We start from the raw sequence: 18,133 nt of genomic DNA, 5'->3' as shown, positions 1-18,133 counted from the left end.
TAAAGCCATTGAGAAAGTCTTGGGAATAGTGTATGAATACTTGGTGTTTCAATAAGAGCTTGCTAGTTTTGTACACAAAGCTTCTCCTTTTTTGGATTTCCTTGTAACTAGGATTCTTCTTTTAAACTGATAGTAGATGGAATTCTTCACATGTTTGAGAGACTTTTGGATATGGTTCTTTGAAAATAAAATAGGTAGGATCACAAATTTGTTCAAGTGGAGATGGTAAAACTGAGGCAGAGACATCATTTTGTAGTTGGAGATGGTGTTTTGTAGTTAGGGGTATGACAAATGGAGATGACGTTTTGCAAGTGGAGATGCCAAAATAGAAATGCACACGTCAAAAGACGGTTTTGAACAAGACTTTGATGGGTTTGGTCAAACTTGGAATTTTTCTTCTTAGTAAGAGATGTCAAACAAGAATACACATTGGCCAATTTTAACACTTAAGAAAACATCAGATAAGTGAGGGTAGATTAGCCCAAATTTAACATCACTAGTATCAACAATTGAAAAAACTTGAAAGCATGCACAAACTAGGATACAAAGTGGATACTACTCACTAAGGCCCTTTGCTATAAATATAAATACCTCAAACAAAGTGGATATGTAGATATTTGGTGACATTGGCTCCCCCACCACAACACAGGCACTCTAGATTTCATTCCTTGAAGGTTTGGAAACCTTTTTTAATTGAAGAATTTCATACCCCACGATGAAGGGTACATGAAGGGTTAACTTAGAGATACAATCCACATCTCCTAAATTAGTGAGTATGGCTTTTGGGCCTTCTACAACAAATGGTTTCAAGTCAATCTCAAGGAACACAATCACATAAATATTTGCAAGGAAAGCTACTAAAATATTTGACAACCCTTATCGGAAGATCCAAATTTAGATTTCACCTTGTCCATATGGACCATTTGGACAAGATTTCACTTGTTATCCTTTTATATAGCGGCTGAAGAAAGAAATTTGAGTCTTTCCCTCTCATAGGTGTAACACATTAGGAGGTAGGCTCTCTAAGAAAATAATGTGGTTTCTCTTGCACCCATCAAAGGGGAGAGGATACCTTCATGATATTTCGGGATCTAATATAAAAAAAGAAGTTAGGCCTAGTTTTTTGATCACCAAAGTTTGCACAAGGGGATATCATATACCTACAACCTTGAAAATAAGACAAACAAGACTAACACCACTCAAATGAAAATTCATCTAAATATCCACTTAGTGATAAAAAATTATCTTTGAAAAGTGAACCTACAAGACCATAGGTTAGTAGTTTGTTAAATTTGTCTTCTATGGTTGTGGACAAGTTGCACAAGTGTTAGTATTAGCACAAAATCCAAAAGTCAGAAAGTGTAGGAAGAGATATTGTCTTGTAGACAGAGACACTATTATACCTATGTAGACACCAAAGTAGAAGTGCATACGCCGAAGTAGAAGCAAAGATGACATTTCAAGGCCCTACAAAAAAACATTCATCTTAAAATAATAAATAAATCCCTACAAAAATAGTTGTTAGTGTGAAGATGTTTCTCTACTAAATTGGAGATGTTGATTCAGAGGTGAAGACATTGTTTCAGGGCCCTACTGAAAACAGACAACTTAAGAACATAACAACTAAAAATCCTGTAAAAATAGTGAAATTGTTAGTGTGGAAATGTCAACTGCTAGATTGAAGATGCTGATTTAGAGGTGGAGACATTGTTCTTCAGTTGTAGACGTCGTTACCTATGTGTGTTAACTTACAACAACTTGCAATTTTTGTTATAAATTAAGGGATGTGGGTCCCACCAGGTGTGCCAAAGTGAAGCTATGAAAAGTTATATGCAAACTAATATGTAAAACGCTTAAACTAAATGAAAAAATTAAAAACATATACTTTCATGCTCCATAGATTGAGCTTGAAATGGTTGCAACCTTGTCCATTTGAATTGCTCATGTAGAATTGTATGTGAATACTCTCTAATAACATAATAAAATGCTTGATTTGATGTAGGGGATGATAGGTTGAAATGGATTTATGGATGGAATTTGACATAATATTGTTATGAGTGATGGAGTTGGTGATCATATGAGCATGATAAGGATGCAAAATGGAGTGGATATGGTGATCAAACAAGAAACATAAGAATACAAAATGAAGTGGATTATTTGTGAAGGGAAGAGACTTCAATTTATAGATTTTTGAATTTGAAATGGTCGGTTGAGATTGAGAGTTGATGAAGGGATGGGATTGAATGAGAGAAGATGATGTGCTTGGATTCATATCCTTGTGACATGTGTCACAAGGTGAAGAGTCTTGGGAAGAACACTTATCATGGGGAAGAGGGAAAGGTGTTCTCACACATGTGTCAGCACATCTTGGGAAGAACATGAGGATGAAAAGTGGAAACACTTTTTGCAAAGTGTAAGAGGCATAGGATAGAGGAGGATGACATGTGGATGAAAGATGAAAGTGTAGGGTGGTTCTTATGGGGAAGAGAATTCTCACATATGTGTGAGCACCCAAAGGTCAAAGGTGAGGTGGAGATGGAAATGAATTGTGCATGCAAGTGCACTTACGAGGGGGAGTCACATGTGGAGTCATATGTGGACTTGGGAGATGTGAAGGAATTTTAAATTGGGGAAAATGGTTAACAAAGATTAGGCCTAGCTTAATTAGCTTGATGAAGGGGATTAATAAGAGGAATTGTAGGAATCAAGATATTAGCTAATTAATAGTAAATTAATTAACTAATTAGGATTAGCAGAAATATTGAAGAATAAGGTTGGGAATTTAAATCAAAATTTAGAGGAATGAGAGATTATATAATTAATTGATAAATTAATTACATGGCTGAGGGGGAAAAATTAATTAAATATAATTTAATTAATTTTGAGAAGAATAAAGGGATAACATAATTAATAAAATTAATTATGTGAGGGATAAATAATTAAATATTAATTTAAATAATTATAGCTTCCTACAATGAGATGCCCCTAAGAAAGGATGAATCAAAGGATAATGGTCACAAAACATATAAGAAAAAGAACATTAGGGATAAATTAACTTAGGGGTCTATAATGAACTTGTGATAAACAATGTGTATCAAGAGTAACTGTATTAAATTGATCTCATCCCCCAAAGGTAGTGGAACTACAAAGACAATGGAAGAAGAGCACATGAGATAACAAACAAATGATTTTTTGAGTCAACACAGAAGAGACCAAAAAGGAGATCCCAATGCTTTCCATTGTCCCATGTAGACAACACAAGAGCATATCTACAAACAATAGCACATTTACAACATAACATAAAGACAACATATAGAAGGATTGAGATACAAATAAAGGAATGTCACAACAAATTTGACCTCTTTTTTGTTGGCTATCATTGGCATATGATGAACCAACATGTTGATATGATGATAATGTATGTTGTCATTGATGTCAATAAGTGTAAGCGAACCGGTATGCAGATTGAAAGAAGTTGGGGAACCGGTATGAAGAGGTATGAAGAGATGTAGTGAACCAGTATCAGGGTTTCACTAACTATGACTACCGGTTGGTAGTCTCAGCTCTATGGTTATTGGTTTGGTGATCCATCTTGTGCGATTCAACCGATGATACTTTGTGATGAATTAACTAAGAGATGTGAATGAGATCAAGGTGCCACATCATCCTTGTGCACGTGAAGGATGAGGTATGAGAAGATCGACCGTGTTTGGAGTCTATCTTGGGAATGATCATTCTTCTTAGTGGTATGAGAAGAAAGCGTGATGGGTTACTGATTCCCATGTGTGGTGAAGAATGAACAATGCAGATTATCTTGTGATCTATTTGAAATTGTAATGCTCTATGCAATGTGTTTGGACGGTCAAGATTGGACCGCCTGTGTTGTAAACCTAAGATTCTTAGGGTTTAGGGTTTATGCTACTGACCACACTGTTGTCTATAAGGTCGATGATGTTTGTTATTGTAAAGCTGTTGGCAAACGTTATGTGTGCATCTGAGTGATGAGATATTGGCCAAACCAATGAGTGGAAAACTGCAGAGTGTGATTGCAGAGTAGAGGAAATGAAAAGGATTTGCCTTGGCATGTAGTGTTGTTATCGGATCAAAAGTTTTACCTGTTGTCTTCTAACCATTTCAATAGTAGGAAAATCCCTTTACCGGGTAGCTTTAATAGGCTTATTGTAAAACCTATATCCAAGTGACTTAAGATCATTGAGTTCTTCAAATCCTCTAGCGAGGTAACATTTAATAGGGTATATAGCCATCCCTTAACCGGGTGATCTCTAACAGGATCGATTCCTAGCATAACCTTATTGTAAAGTCTTTAACCGGACTAGGCTCCTAACAGGGTGAGCTTCAAAAGAGATCAAAACAAGCTTGTGGGTATTCATCCCCACTGTGGTTTTTCCCATTTGGGTTTCCACATGAAAAATCTATGTGTTATGTGTTATATATTTTTTATGTGATGTTTATGAAGTATATGGTTAATAGGTTATGGTATTTTTACTATACCACATGCATGTATTTATGGGTGAAGTTGATGTCAAGTATTGATTGTATCTGAAGTGTTCAAACTTATCAGTTTATGGTGCCTGGTGTCTTACTGTGTTTAATTGGTATTTCCATGGTTAAGTTCAGTAATGGTGATAGCTAGTTGGTATTGTTTTAGCTAGATAAGTTGTTGGGAGATTTTTTATCTGTACTAATTCACCCCCCCTCTCAGTATCGGTTGGGGTATCTATTGTTCATCATTATTCATCAATTGGTATCAGAGTGCCTCCAGGTCCTCGGTGATATAAGCCTAATCGCTTGAGGTAAAAGATCTTACTGTAATGATGAAGAGGGAAGGTCCTAAGTTCAAGAGAGATAACTTTAAGATATGGAAGGACAGAATGAAGATTTACATCAAGATTATGGGTGCTCAAGACTAGAGATATGTTGAGAATGCCTATGTTACTCCCATTGGCACTCTAACTGATGATCAGAAGAGAGAAATCTAGGAAAATGGGCAAGTCATGGAAGCCCTTATCAGCAGCCTGTCAGACATTGAGTTTATTGATGTACAAGACAAGGACACACCTAAGGATGTATGGGATGCACTGGAAAACATCTATGGTGGTGATGAGCATGTAATGCAAGATAAGGAAGAAAGCCTTAGAGGTAAGTTTGAGGATATGAGGATGGTTGAAGGTGAGACCATTCACCAGTATGGTATTAGGATTAAGACTGTGGTTGGTGATATCAAAAGTGCTGGTGGAACTATTGATGATACCACTATTGTTAGTAAAGTCCTTAGATCATTTTTACCAATCTATGCAATCAAAGTTGCTGCTATCCAGGAACTAAGGTCTATTGATAAGACCAAGGTATCCTTATATACTATCATTGCAAAGTTAACTGCATATGAGTTGAATAGCTATGATGGTAGTGTTCAGAAGACTGAGTCAACCTTTAAAGCATCTACTGTATCATCCAGAAAAGGAAAAGAAACTAGTACCAGTTATGAATCCAGAAAATGCAAAGATATGGATGATGAAGAGATTCTAATGAACTTTGAGGCTCTTCTTGCTAAAAGACTTCCGAAGGGAACTAGAAAGTATAGAGGTAACTTCCTTTGAAATGTTTTTCCTACAACAAGATAGGGTAAATAGTTGTTAATTGTCCTAAAAATGACAATAAGGATAAACAAGAGAGGTTTAGAAAGTTTAAAGGAGGAAACAAAAGAAATTGTCTAGTTGTTGTGGATGAAGGTGTCACTGATGAAGAATCAGAAGATGAAGAAAATGAAGACATAGTGTTTGTAGCAGTAAAGGAAGAAGTATCTAACAAGAAATCTCTTTTCTCTAGCATTGACAACTCTAATGAGTGGATAATTGATAGTGGTTGTTCTCACCATATGACTGGTGACCGGAGAAAGTTTTTGTCTCTAGAGGAATATGATGGAGGTGTTGTCAGATTTGGCAATGATGTACCATGCTTGGTGAAAGGTAAAGGATCCATCTCACTGAATGGAAAGAGCAGTGCAGATGATGTCTACTGGGTAGAAGGTCTTAAGCATAACCTGTTGAGTGTTGCTCAGCTAAATGACAAAGGATTAGTTCTAGAATTCAAAGGTGGAATTTGCAGTATAATTGGAAAGAGTGGTGAAGTTATTACGATTGGTAAACAGACCAGAGGTAACCTATTTCAGTTGAATGCCAAGATAAGTCAGTGTCTAATGGCTAAATTTGATGATAGTTGGATATGGCACAGGAGACTCTATCATATGAAATTTGATAACATAGTTAAAGCCGGTAAGATCAAGGTGGTAAGAGGATTACCTTTGTTGAACAAACCTGAGAATTCTTTGTACAGAGAATGTCAACTTGGGAAGATGTCTTCCTCAACTTTTAAAGGTAAGCCTTTCTCAGTAGAAAATTTACTTGATCTTGTGCATATTGATTTGTGTGGTCCTATGAAAACTAGAAGTATTTAGGGAGATAGTTATTTTATGATTCTTACCGATGACTGCTCAATAATGATGTGGGTCACATTCTTGAAAGACAAATTTGAAGCATTTGGAAAGTTCAAAGCTTTCAGAGAATTAGTAGAGAAAGAAAGTAGTAAAAAGATAAAATGCTTGAGAACTGATCAAGCAGGATAATTCACTTCTGATGAATTCAATAAGTGTTGTGAAGATAATGGTATCAAGAGGCAGTTTTTTGCTGCAAAGACACCTCAACAGAATGGCATAGCAGAAATAAATAACAGGATTGTAGTTGAAGTGGCTAGAACAATGTTGATCAAAGGAAAAGTTGCTCACACTTTTTGGAGAGAAGCGGTGAGCACTGCAGTCTATACTATGAACCGGGTACTCATCAAGAAAGGCAAAGATAAAACCCCTTATGAGTATTGGACCGGGAAAACTCCCACTATGAGTTACTTTAAAGTGTTTGGCAGTAAGTGCTATATCAAGAGAGGTGAGCATTTGAGCAAATTTGATGCAAAATGTGATGAAGGAATATTTTTGGGATATTCCACTAAGAGCAAAGCTCTCAAGTTCTACAATAATAGAGCTCAGAAAATTATTGAAAGTATCAATGTCAGGGTTGATGAATCCCCTAAGGAACCTGAGGAAACACGTAGTGAAGAAGTGGAAGATGAACCAGGTGTAGCCTTCTAGGAACCGGTTAAGAAAGAAACTTGTAAAGATCTCTGTGTTCCTGTACTAGTAGAAGCTGCAGTGAGAGAAGAAGAAGTTAGTGAAGAAGAAGAAGAAGAAAAGATAGCAGATCAGGCTAGAGTCATTCCTAGATATCTGAAGTTGCATCATGATCTGAAGCAAATCATAGGAGAAAAAGATGCAGGAATACTCACTAGAAGAAAAGTGAAAGAAAACTCTTGCATGATTTCTGAATTTCAACCCAAGACTTCAAGAGAAGCTCTTACAGATGAAGACTGGATTAAAGCAATGGAAGAGGAGCTAGACTAGATAGAAAAGAATGCGAAATGGTCTTTGGTGCCTAGACCGGAACATAAAAATGTCATTGGTACCAAATGGGTCTTCAGGAATAAGCTAAATGAAGAAGGCATAGTTGTAAGGAACAAGGCTAGGATTGTATGTAAGGGATACGCTCAAGAGGAAGGAGAAGACTATGGAGAAACCTTTGCTCCTATTGCTAGACTAGAAGGTGTTCGAATGCTAGTTGCATTTGCAGCATTTAATGTATTTAAGGTTTATCAGATGGATGTGAAATCTGCTTTTCTATATGAATCCTAGAAGAGGAAGTGTATATAGAGCAACCAAAAGGGTTTGCCTTATCAAAAGATAGTGACATGGTGTGTATATTACACAAAGCCCTGTATGGACTAAAATAGGCACCTAGGGCATGGTATGAAAGACTACACTCTCATCTTCTGAAGAATGGATTTTAGAAAAACAACTGAAGATAGCAACATATACTTGAAATTAGAAGGTGATCAGATTCTTATCTATGAAGTGTTTGTGGATGACATAATATTTGGAGGAGATGATAAAATGAGTCATGCGTTTGCAGATGAAATGAATAAAGAATTTGAGATGTCTTTGATAGGAGAAATATATTTCTTCATTGGTTTACGGATTCAGCAAATGAAAGAGGGTATCTTTATTACTGAGTCCAAGTATGTCAAAGAGGTATTAAAGACTTTTGGCATGGAGCAAAGCAAACTGGTTGGTACACTAATGGTGACTAGCTATAAACTGACTAAGGAAGATGATTCAGCATTGGTGAATGAAAAAGAATACCAGTCAATGATTGGTAAGCTGCACTATGTGGTGCATAGCAGACCAGATATTGTTCATGTAGTGGGCATAGTAGCTCATTTTTAGAAATGTTCAAGAGAATCCCACTTGGTAGTGCTCAAAAGGATTCTTAGATATCTGAAAGGAACAATTGATTATGAATTGTGGTATCCATATAATGATGACTATAATCTCAAGGTATATACTGATGTCGATTGGGGAGGTAATGTGGACGACCGGAAGAACACAACCGGTGGAGCGTTCTTTCTCAATGGAAGATTAGTATCATGGACAAGTAAGAAGGAAAGATGTACTTCTCAATCTACAGCTGAAGCAGAATATCTAGCAACATTTATGAACTGCACTCAAGCAATTTGGATGAAGCATGTATTGGAAGGTTTCAAGGTACCTGTATCTAAACTGATGAATATATTTTGTGATATTACAAGTGCAATAAATATTTCCAAGAATCTGGTATTGCATGCTAGAACTAAGCATATTGAGCTTAAATATCACTTCTTGAGAGAGAAAGTTTAGAATAAGGAGGTTGTACTACAACATGTTTCTAGTAAGGAGTAGCTAGCACATATTCACTAAGCCCTTACCAAAGACTACATTTACCTATTTGAGAGGTGAATTAGGGGTTCTGCCCCTTCATGAAATCAATTAAAGATGTGTGCTCTACATTAGTCAAGTACTACAGTGAGAAATCTTTCAGGATTGATGTGTTGAAGGATGCTACTCCTTAGGGGGAGCAGCATAGTATATTTTGGAAGCTTGTGCCTCCACTTTGGCATTGTTGTCAAAGGGGGAGAAGGTATCTAATGTTTGGGTAGAAGGTATCTGATGTATGGGGAGAAGATATCTGATGTACGGAGGAGAAGATATTTGATAATGCAGATACACTGATCTATGAGGTTTTCAGTTGCAATGCTACACTGAGTATTGCCATCAATGCCAAAGGGGGAGATTGTTGGCTATCATTGGCATATGATGAACTGATATGTTGATATGATGATAATGTATGTTTTCACTGATGTCAATAAGTGTAAGCGAATCAATATGCAGATTGAAAGAAGTTGGTGAACCAGTATGAAGAGGTATGAAGAGATGTAGTGAACCGGTGTCAGGTTTTCACTAAGTGTGACTACCGGTTGGTAGTCTCAACTCTATGGTTATCGGTTTGGTGATCTATCTTGTGTGATGCAACTGATGATACTCTATGATGAGTTAGCTAAGAGATGTGAATGAGATCGAGGTGCCACGTCAGCCTTGTGTGCATGAAGGATTGAGGTATGAGAAGATCAACCGCGTTTGGAGTCTACCTCAGGAATGATCATTCTTCTTAGTGGTATGAGAAGAAAGCGAAATGGGTTACTGATTCCCATGTGCAGTGAAGAATGAACAATGCACATTGTCTTGTGATCTGTTTGAAACTGTAATGCTCTATGCAATGTGTTTGGATGTTCAGGATTGGACCGCTTGTGTTGTAAACCTAAGATGCTTAGGGTTTAGGGTTTATACTACCGACCTAACTATTGTCTATAAGGTCAATGATGTTTGTTATTGTAAAGTTGTTGCCAAATGTTATGTGTGTATCTGAGTGATGAGATACTGGCCAGACCAATGAGTGGAAAACTACAGAGTGTGATCGCGGAGTAGAGGAAATGAAAAGGATCTACCTTGGCATGTAGTGTTGTTATCAAATCAGAAGTTTTACCTGTTGTCTTCTAACCATTTCAACAGTTGGAAAATCCCTTTACCGGGTAGCTTTAACAACCTTATTGTAAAACTTATATCCAGGTGAATCAAGATTATTGAGTTCTTCAAATCCTCTAGCGAGGTAACCTTTAACAGGGTTTCAAGATTTAATAGGGTATAAAGCCATCCCTTAACTGAGTGATCTCTAACAGGATCAGTTCCTAGCAGAACCTTATTCTAAAGTCTTTAACCGGACTAGGCTCCTAACAGGGCGAGCTTCAAAAGAGTTCAAAACAAGCTTGTGGGTATTCATCCCCACTGTGGTTTTTCCCATTTGGGTTCCCACGTGAAAATCTATGTGTTATGTGTTATGCATTTTTCATGTGATGTTTATGAAGTATATGGTTAATAGGTTATGGTATTTTTACTATACCACATGCATGTATTTATGGGTGAAGTTGATGTCAAGTATTGATCGTATCTGAAGTGTTCAAAATTATCAGTTTATGGTGTCTGGTGTCTTACTATGTTTAACCAATATTGCCATGGTTAATTTCAATAATGGTGATAACCAGTTGGTATTTTTTTAGCTAGATAAGTTGTTGGGAGAATTTTTATCTGTATTGATTCACCTCCCCCCCTCTCAGTACTAGTTGGGGTATCTGTTGTTCATCATTATTCATCATTTTTTACCTTTCACTAATAGAGTAAAAAGGGTCATCCAAATAGAACCTAACTTAACACAAAATTATATCAAGTAGCACATCATAGGGGAAGCACATTACATACAAGTAAACACACAAAATAGAATCCACAACACGAATGAAGCTAGTCAAGAAAATCAGCCACCTCCCCATCTTGTGTAACATTATTTATGAATGGTGAACAAGATGCAAGAGGAGAAACATTGAGCATAATAGATGGATCTACTAAAAATTCCAAACAAGGACCATGCTCTAATGATGAATCACTTTGTTTGTCACTAGGAGCTAGGATTAAATATTTTGAAAAATGTGAAGATAACTCATGATTAATCTCAATAAGCTCATACATATCATCAGAATCATTAGGATCATCAATGTTAGCATGAAAAATACTTTTATCATTATCTATATTATTATCTAAATTAATAAAAATAGGATCCTTAACATGAAAATAAGTTGAACCATCATTTTTCTTGAGCATTTTTGGTGATTAAAATTCTTCCCTAGGGTTAGGCGAAGGTTGGACAAATGGGATGAAGTTGAGATTTGGTGTCTTTGGGGAGGAAAGGGTTTGGGAAGAAATCTCGTGAGCCTTAGCACAACATATTCATTGACATTCTTTCACACAATGATCCCTTTTATTTTTAGTTGATACTTGCAAAGGTTGAGGATCAACTAATAGAGGATTATTTTCTTCCCTTATAGAGGAGGAATAAAAGAAACCCCTATAGGTTGAGAGGTACATGATGCCAAGCACTCTCCTTTGAAGGACATAGGAGGTGGGACTGTGGCATATATAGGACAAATAGAAGGAGTAGGAAGAAGACCAGGTCCATTATGAGGAAGAGGAATATCCATGGGTGTAAGGTATTTAGGTTTACTCAAGGGCATTAAAATCTCATTTTTCCATTTTTGATAAGATAAGAAAAGGATGTCATTTTGAGGCTTTAAGGGCTTAGGTTGTTTAGGCCAAAAGTAATCAAGAGTGGAATTTCCAAACTTCACTGTGGGTTGGTATAGGCTATGATTAATTGTTATAACATGGTTGTTAAAGGCTATGATTAATCATTATAATAGTACCATTATGAGAGAATATCAAACAATGATGGATTGTGGAAGGGTTAGCTTTTATGGAAGGGATACAAGGATGTCCCTACTTCACATGAAATTGATATGATGTAGGAATAGAAAATCTAACATCTAAGCACTTAGTACCAACCTCAATGAGTAGAGTAATAGAACCAATATTAGGGCAAGAAAACCCATCATACACCTTAACCATAACAACACATTTATTATATGTTGCTTGATACAATTGTTGAGTAAAAATATGTTCTTTAGTAATATTATTCACCATACATAATGGATCAATGAGAAATACTCATGAGAGTTTGTCTTTGATCTTGGTAGTAATATATAACGGGCCATCAAGTGCAACAATAGTCTCACCAGGATCGAAGGCAATGCACAAGCCTTTTGTAGGTTTAGGTTTGTGAATGAGGTTCACAATATTATTAGATTCTGCTCCAAGATCATTAGGGGAGAAAGGAAGTGCCTTAGAATCAACAAAATTGGTAACATATATTGACTAACTCCTCTAATTTCTTCTCTTCCGCCTTCTTTTCTATATCCTTGAAAACTTTGGCTTCTAATGTGGAAGCATGTTCCTTAAAACCCTTAAGTAACAATTGTAGTTTCTACTCACTAGATAAACTCTCGTCCAAAATAATTTTTGGAAATCCTTCATGAAGGAATTTCACTACATCATCAATAACTTAAGAATCTCATATCTATGATTTGATGAAGTTCTTGCATGCAAAATGGTGAAGAATATCACCCAAATGAAGCATGTGTAGGGGGGACAATCGGTCAAGTTACATCTTACCTTGAGACATACGTACTTGAAGTACCTCAGAAGTGATTATCAATTCAAATTTCATCTATAGGCTCAATAGTTTTGAAATAAAATCTCTGAGAGATTCAAAAGATTCTCAAACTCTTCTCCTTCTCCAAAATCTTCTTTGCAATTTTCTCCATAGCTACATCCATTAGATTGTCTAAGCCAATTTTTGGACCTGCTTCACCATATTTCTACTCATTAGTCTTCTTATTGGAATCATCTTCAGTATTACTATCACTAGGAACACCAACCTTAGTCACCACTGGACTAGTACCAGGATTTGTCTTCTTCATTTTTTTGCAACATCTTCTACTACCTATTCTAACTATTTGACTGCCCTTTGATAGTCATCTGGATCCTCACCCATGAGGAGGTTTAATCTCTCTTTAGTTATGAATATTTTGTTAAGAGTTTGAATGATCTTCATCTTGTCATCTTGATATAAGAGAATGCATACCATATCCAATGCACGAGTTTAGATGTTGGACTACTTCCTTACTACTTCATGTATTCTTTCTATCAATGCCTTCAACAACTCCACTAGTAGTTTATTAGCAATATCAATAGCATTCTTGTTGAACACAATCAAATATCAGATAATAGCCTTCTCAATTGTCACTTTGTTTGCTAGAGGGGTATCTTTGTACAAACCTGTAGATACCTCCAAATAATTATATTGATAGATGGTATTCACCAAAATATTAAGGTCAAGAGGTTTATAATTTTGATCAATTGGAGGGGTATCATGCTTCTTCTTACTTCCCTTTAGTATTTTATTTTCTTTCTTCTTTTCTACTATTGTCTCCTTCTTCTTCTTAACTGGGGTTTCTACTAGAGAGACAAATGTTCTCTTTCTTTGAATGAGAGGGACATCATCCTCCATATCCACATCATCCTTCTTTTCATCTCATGTCTTCTTAAACCTATTTCTTATTATACATTTCTCCTTTTGTTCTTCTTCATCTATGCTACTACTGTCTAGGTCCTCAACAATATCTTCAGACTAGATTTTTCTTAGTGTTGAATTCTACTTAGGTCTTTGACTCTTCTTCTCACTTGTCACTACTCTCACAGGGGTTCTGGAGGAACCAATCTTCACTAGAGGAGAGGTGGATGCAAACCTAGTTCTTCTTATACCATGTACTTCCTAAAATCCTTAGCGACCATGGGAAAATTAATCTTCTTGTACAAGTTCTCCATTCTCTTAGCATGAGTCTACTCAGACTTCTTCTAGACCATCTTGTTCAAAATCTTAGAAGTTGTTCCAAACCTTTCTTCATTCGGTTCTACTAACAATTTCAACAAAGTATCAATTTTTTTCTCTACACACTCCTTATATTTTTCAAATGGTAGCTTTGGTAGCCAAGTAGTCCTTGGCTCAACAAATTTAATGTAGAAATGGTCATTTCTAACCAATAATGTGACTTCATTCTTGTATTTCCAGACCAATCCACTAGGGATTCTTTCTCTTTCTCACATCTTATCTTGAAAATTCTTGAACCAACCAAAGTATGTAGTATTGTATGCCTCTATATCCTTATTAAAATTTCTAATATGATGTTTTATTTGTACTTTTATATGAGTGAACTTATTATAGACTTTACTTCTAACTCTGGGGAGCTCATTCATAAACATAAAAGCTAACCAAAAATCAGGGACCTATTTCCTGGACAGATACTTGGTATTGTTCATCCTATCGAAATTGTCAAAAAGTTATTGTCTTGGGAGCTCACAAAGATCAAACCTCTCTCCTTAAAACACCACTTGATAAGTAGTGTGTATTGTAATTGCAGTGGCAAAACCCTCATGGTTCTAATAGTAAATCTTGTATGCCAAACCCTTGGTTACATAATAGACACCCAAATTAGTGATGTTCTCAATAGTCATAGCCCTTTTGTTCGATTTCACACTAGTAAGCTCAGAAATTATATCATTTTTCACCAATTTTAGAACAAGAAGTGTGTCAGAGGTACGCAACCCTATCAAAGCCCTAATAGCATCCTTCATTATCTTATGCAGGAAATCTAGAGACATAACATCTCCATGAATCTAGCTCAAGATTGTTTGAATCCATGCATGCTCATAGTTGAAATCAAGGAACTCCTTCCAAATGTTCAACCCTAACTTTAGATTCACTTATATTTCTACTTGAAGGCTGTTAGGTCATCTTCCACTAACTTCATCCATAGATCTTTGAAATTCACATGACTCACTTCAATTAGGGATGCATGAATATAATCCCTCTCTGTATACACTACATCCAATGACATATTTGTAAAAGATCATTCCTTATCTAAAGTCTCCATCACCAAAAATGGATAAGGCTTGAATTGGAATCATGGCTTCAAGGACAGGTTGATGAAAATAGAGTAGCCATTGAATCAACAAGCAAAATTGATAACACAATACTTGCAAAATACCTTGATCACACTCTCACTAGGGTTCGCTCAAGAAATCCTCTTTCACACACAATAGCTCTCGAATTCACAAGATCACAAGTGATCAAAATTCATTCAAAAACCCAATTTAATTTTTAACTTTAACCACTTAGATTTAGAATTGAATGCACTTGATTGTTAGACATCAAAAATTTATTACTTTTTATTGACAGAGACCACAAATACTTCTGTAAATCACCGCAAAAAAATTGAAAGCTTTGGAAAAACCTTCATAACATATATCATGTTGAAACAAATCCAACATGTAAACCAACATGGGGTTCTTATGGTCTTCAATCGAATCTCCCTCTTAGATAATGCATTTTTTGTAATTTTTGGAGGAATCATCTATACCACTAGTAGGTACAGATCCATCCACTATCTTTCCATCTACATTCTCATCATATTTCTTCACCCATGTCTTCTGCATATTTTCTTTTATATCATTGATATCAATATTCTTTATTGGACCAGAGGTCTTCTCATTCTTTCCTTTATAGAACCTAACATAGTGTCTTAATTTTTTACAATTATAACAAGTAGGACCTTGTTGTGAACCACTTCCATTCATTTTAACATCATATTTTAACTCAATAGACTTGTGCCCATATTTTTTGTATGCATAAAAATATCCATTGAAAGAATGAACATTTCTACCATGGTTTGCATTCACATATCCATACATCATTCTAGTTTGAATTCATTTGTCTTATGTCCAAACTTATTCCAAGAAAAACATTTTACATTAAACAACTAAAATTTGATATGACTTCTACATTAATGATCTCTATGTCCAAACTTATTACATACTTGGTTTGAGCAAGACGAGGCTTCTTGAAGTTCTTCTTATTTCAGACTTGAGTGAAACCTTTTTTATCTTCATTAGTCTTCCTAGATTCATTCTTGACCTTTTCCTTTCCTTTGTTATCTTTTATGGTAGTTTTAGAACATTCTCCTTTGTCAAAACAAAGACAACCTTTGTCCCTAAATGGTTTTTGAGTGCTTAACATCTCATTAAGCATATCATTGCCACCTTTGAGCTTTAGGTTCTTATCAATTTATTCTTTTGCTTCTTTCAATTATTTCCTCAACATAACCACTTCTTCTTCAAGCTTAGCTCACTTTATGGATTTGTTTCAAGATCATGAATGGTCTTCCTTCATCAATTTGTCTTTTTAGATGGATAACATGTTCTTCTTCTTTCTTGATTTTTTTCTGATAATCATCCAAATTAGATAAAGCTAGTTTTAATTATCCTTCAAGATCTACAACTATATTAATGCCCCAATCATGTGATTCCACAACATCTAAATCTTAAAATTTAAACATTGTATTCAAATCCTAGATGTACCTTAGTTGTTAGATTGTTTCTTTAGGAACCTTGCTCTGATACCAATTGTTGAACACTTTCAGATGCTAAGGAGGGGGGGGTGAATCAACATATATTATAAATTAACCATTCACTCAAAATTCATTCCAATTATCATAAGTGTAGAGGTAAATGAAAATAAATAAAAAACATCAATCACATAATCACACCAAGATTTTACGTGGAAAACCCAATGAGGGAAAAACCACCATGAGAACTATCTTTCTATAAGAAAATTGATTACAAAGTATTAGGCTCTAGGCCAACGAAGCTCATTTCTCCTAATTTGGGCTTGTAGGCTAATGCACACAACCTTAGGGAAAGATACGAGGGACTTGCAAAACACTAAAAATTACTTCTTTAGGGAAAGATACAATAGATCCAATTACAAAGAATAACAATTGTTGAACTAAGTAGAAACACATCCTCTAAAATGTTGATTATACTTCACTGTTATAAACATTTGAAACTAACTTCATTACTACTCATCCACTTTTGCACACTTTCACACATACATCATATACCATATACAAATTCTCACCCAATTTATTCACCCACATGTCATCCTCCAAAATATCTCTTCCTTTATATATCATATGTTCAAAGAAACTACATCAATAAGGTTGGTCTAATTAGATGTAACGTGTAGAGTATAAACCACTAGCCCAAAAATATTATCCAAAGCAATGTGGAAGGGAAACAAGATGTGTAGAGAATCACACCATATCAATACACCTTCCTAAAAATCCCAAATCATTTCCTTGAACTCCACACGCAACTACACAGACCAAAATCACTCAAGTCAGCTCCAGAGAGTAAAACCAATATTGCAACCAAGTTGAACATACCCAAAATGCGATGTGAACCTCCACAGTAGTTTTTCTTTATACTAGATTTGGATACTCCTAATACTATAAATCCTAAAGAGATTCAAACACAAAACCCTATACCTATAAAAAAATCCAATACAACATCAATAGAGAACCATAAACATGAAAAGTCATTATCTAAATCACATTATACCATTCACATGTTGAATGAGTTTGATCTCCATTGTCCTCCTATTTCCATTGATCTTGCTTAATATGGTTTCTCTCAAATTTGTTGCTTGCAAAAGAGCTCAATGGGGAATGGATAATGGTTATGATGACAATTCAACAGAGATTGGGTATACTTGTGCTTGATTGACGTGGAAAGAGAGAGAAAGGAGTCTATTTTATAGAGAGCATCCTAAAAATGGAGGTCTAAGATTAAGAGGTGGAAGGATAAATGGTTAGCTAGGATTAGAGAGTAGGTATATGAAATAATAAAATATTGGAAATGTGGTTAGAGGTGAATCAAGAGATGAATGACACGTTTCATGGAAAGAAAAACGTAAATGAATTAAATAATTAAAGATTTATTTAATTAATAGGAGAAAGGGCCCACAATAAATAATTAAAATATTTATTTAATTTAGGAGAAGGAGGATTTAAATAAATAAAAATATTTATTTAAATTAGGAAAGGATTAGAAAAGGATTGATGAATTAATTAAAAAGATAAAGATCTATTTAATCAATAGAAGACTTAGGATAAAATAATTAAATAAATAATGTAGTCACATAAATCTGTCCACTTAATTAAATGAATATTTAGTATTTATTTGATTGTTTAACCATCAATCAAAAATTAATTAAATTAATATTTAATTAATTCATCTTAACCCTCTTCTCCTTTTAATTAAATAAATTATTCAATTTATTTGATTTAATTCACT

This window comes from Cryptomeria japonica, chromosome 4, assembly GCF_030272615.1.
Source record: "Cryptomeria japonica chromosome 4, Sugi_1.0, whole genome shotgun sequence".
Lineage (NCBI taxonomy): Eukaryota > Viridiplantae > Streptophyta > Pinopsida > Cupressales > Cupressaceae > Cryptomeria > Cryptomeria japonica.
This window is presented reverse-complemented; position numbering follows the sequence as displayed.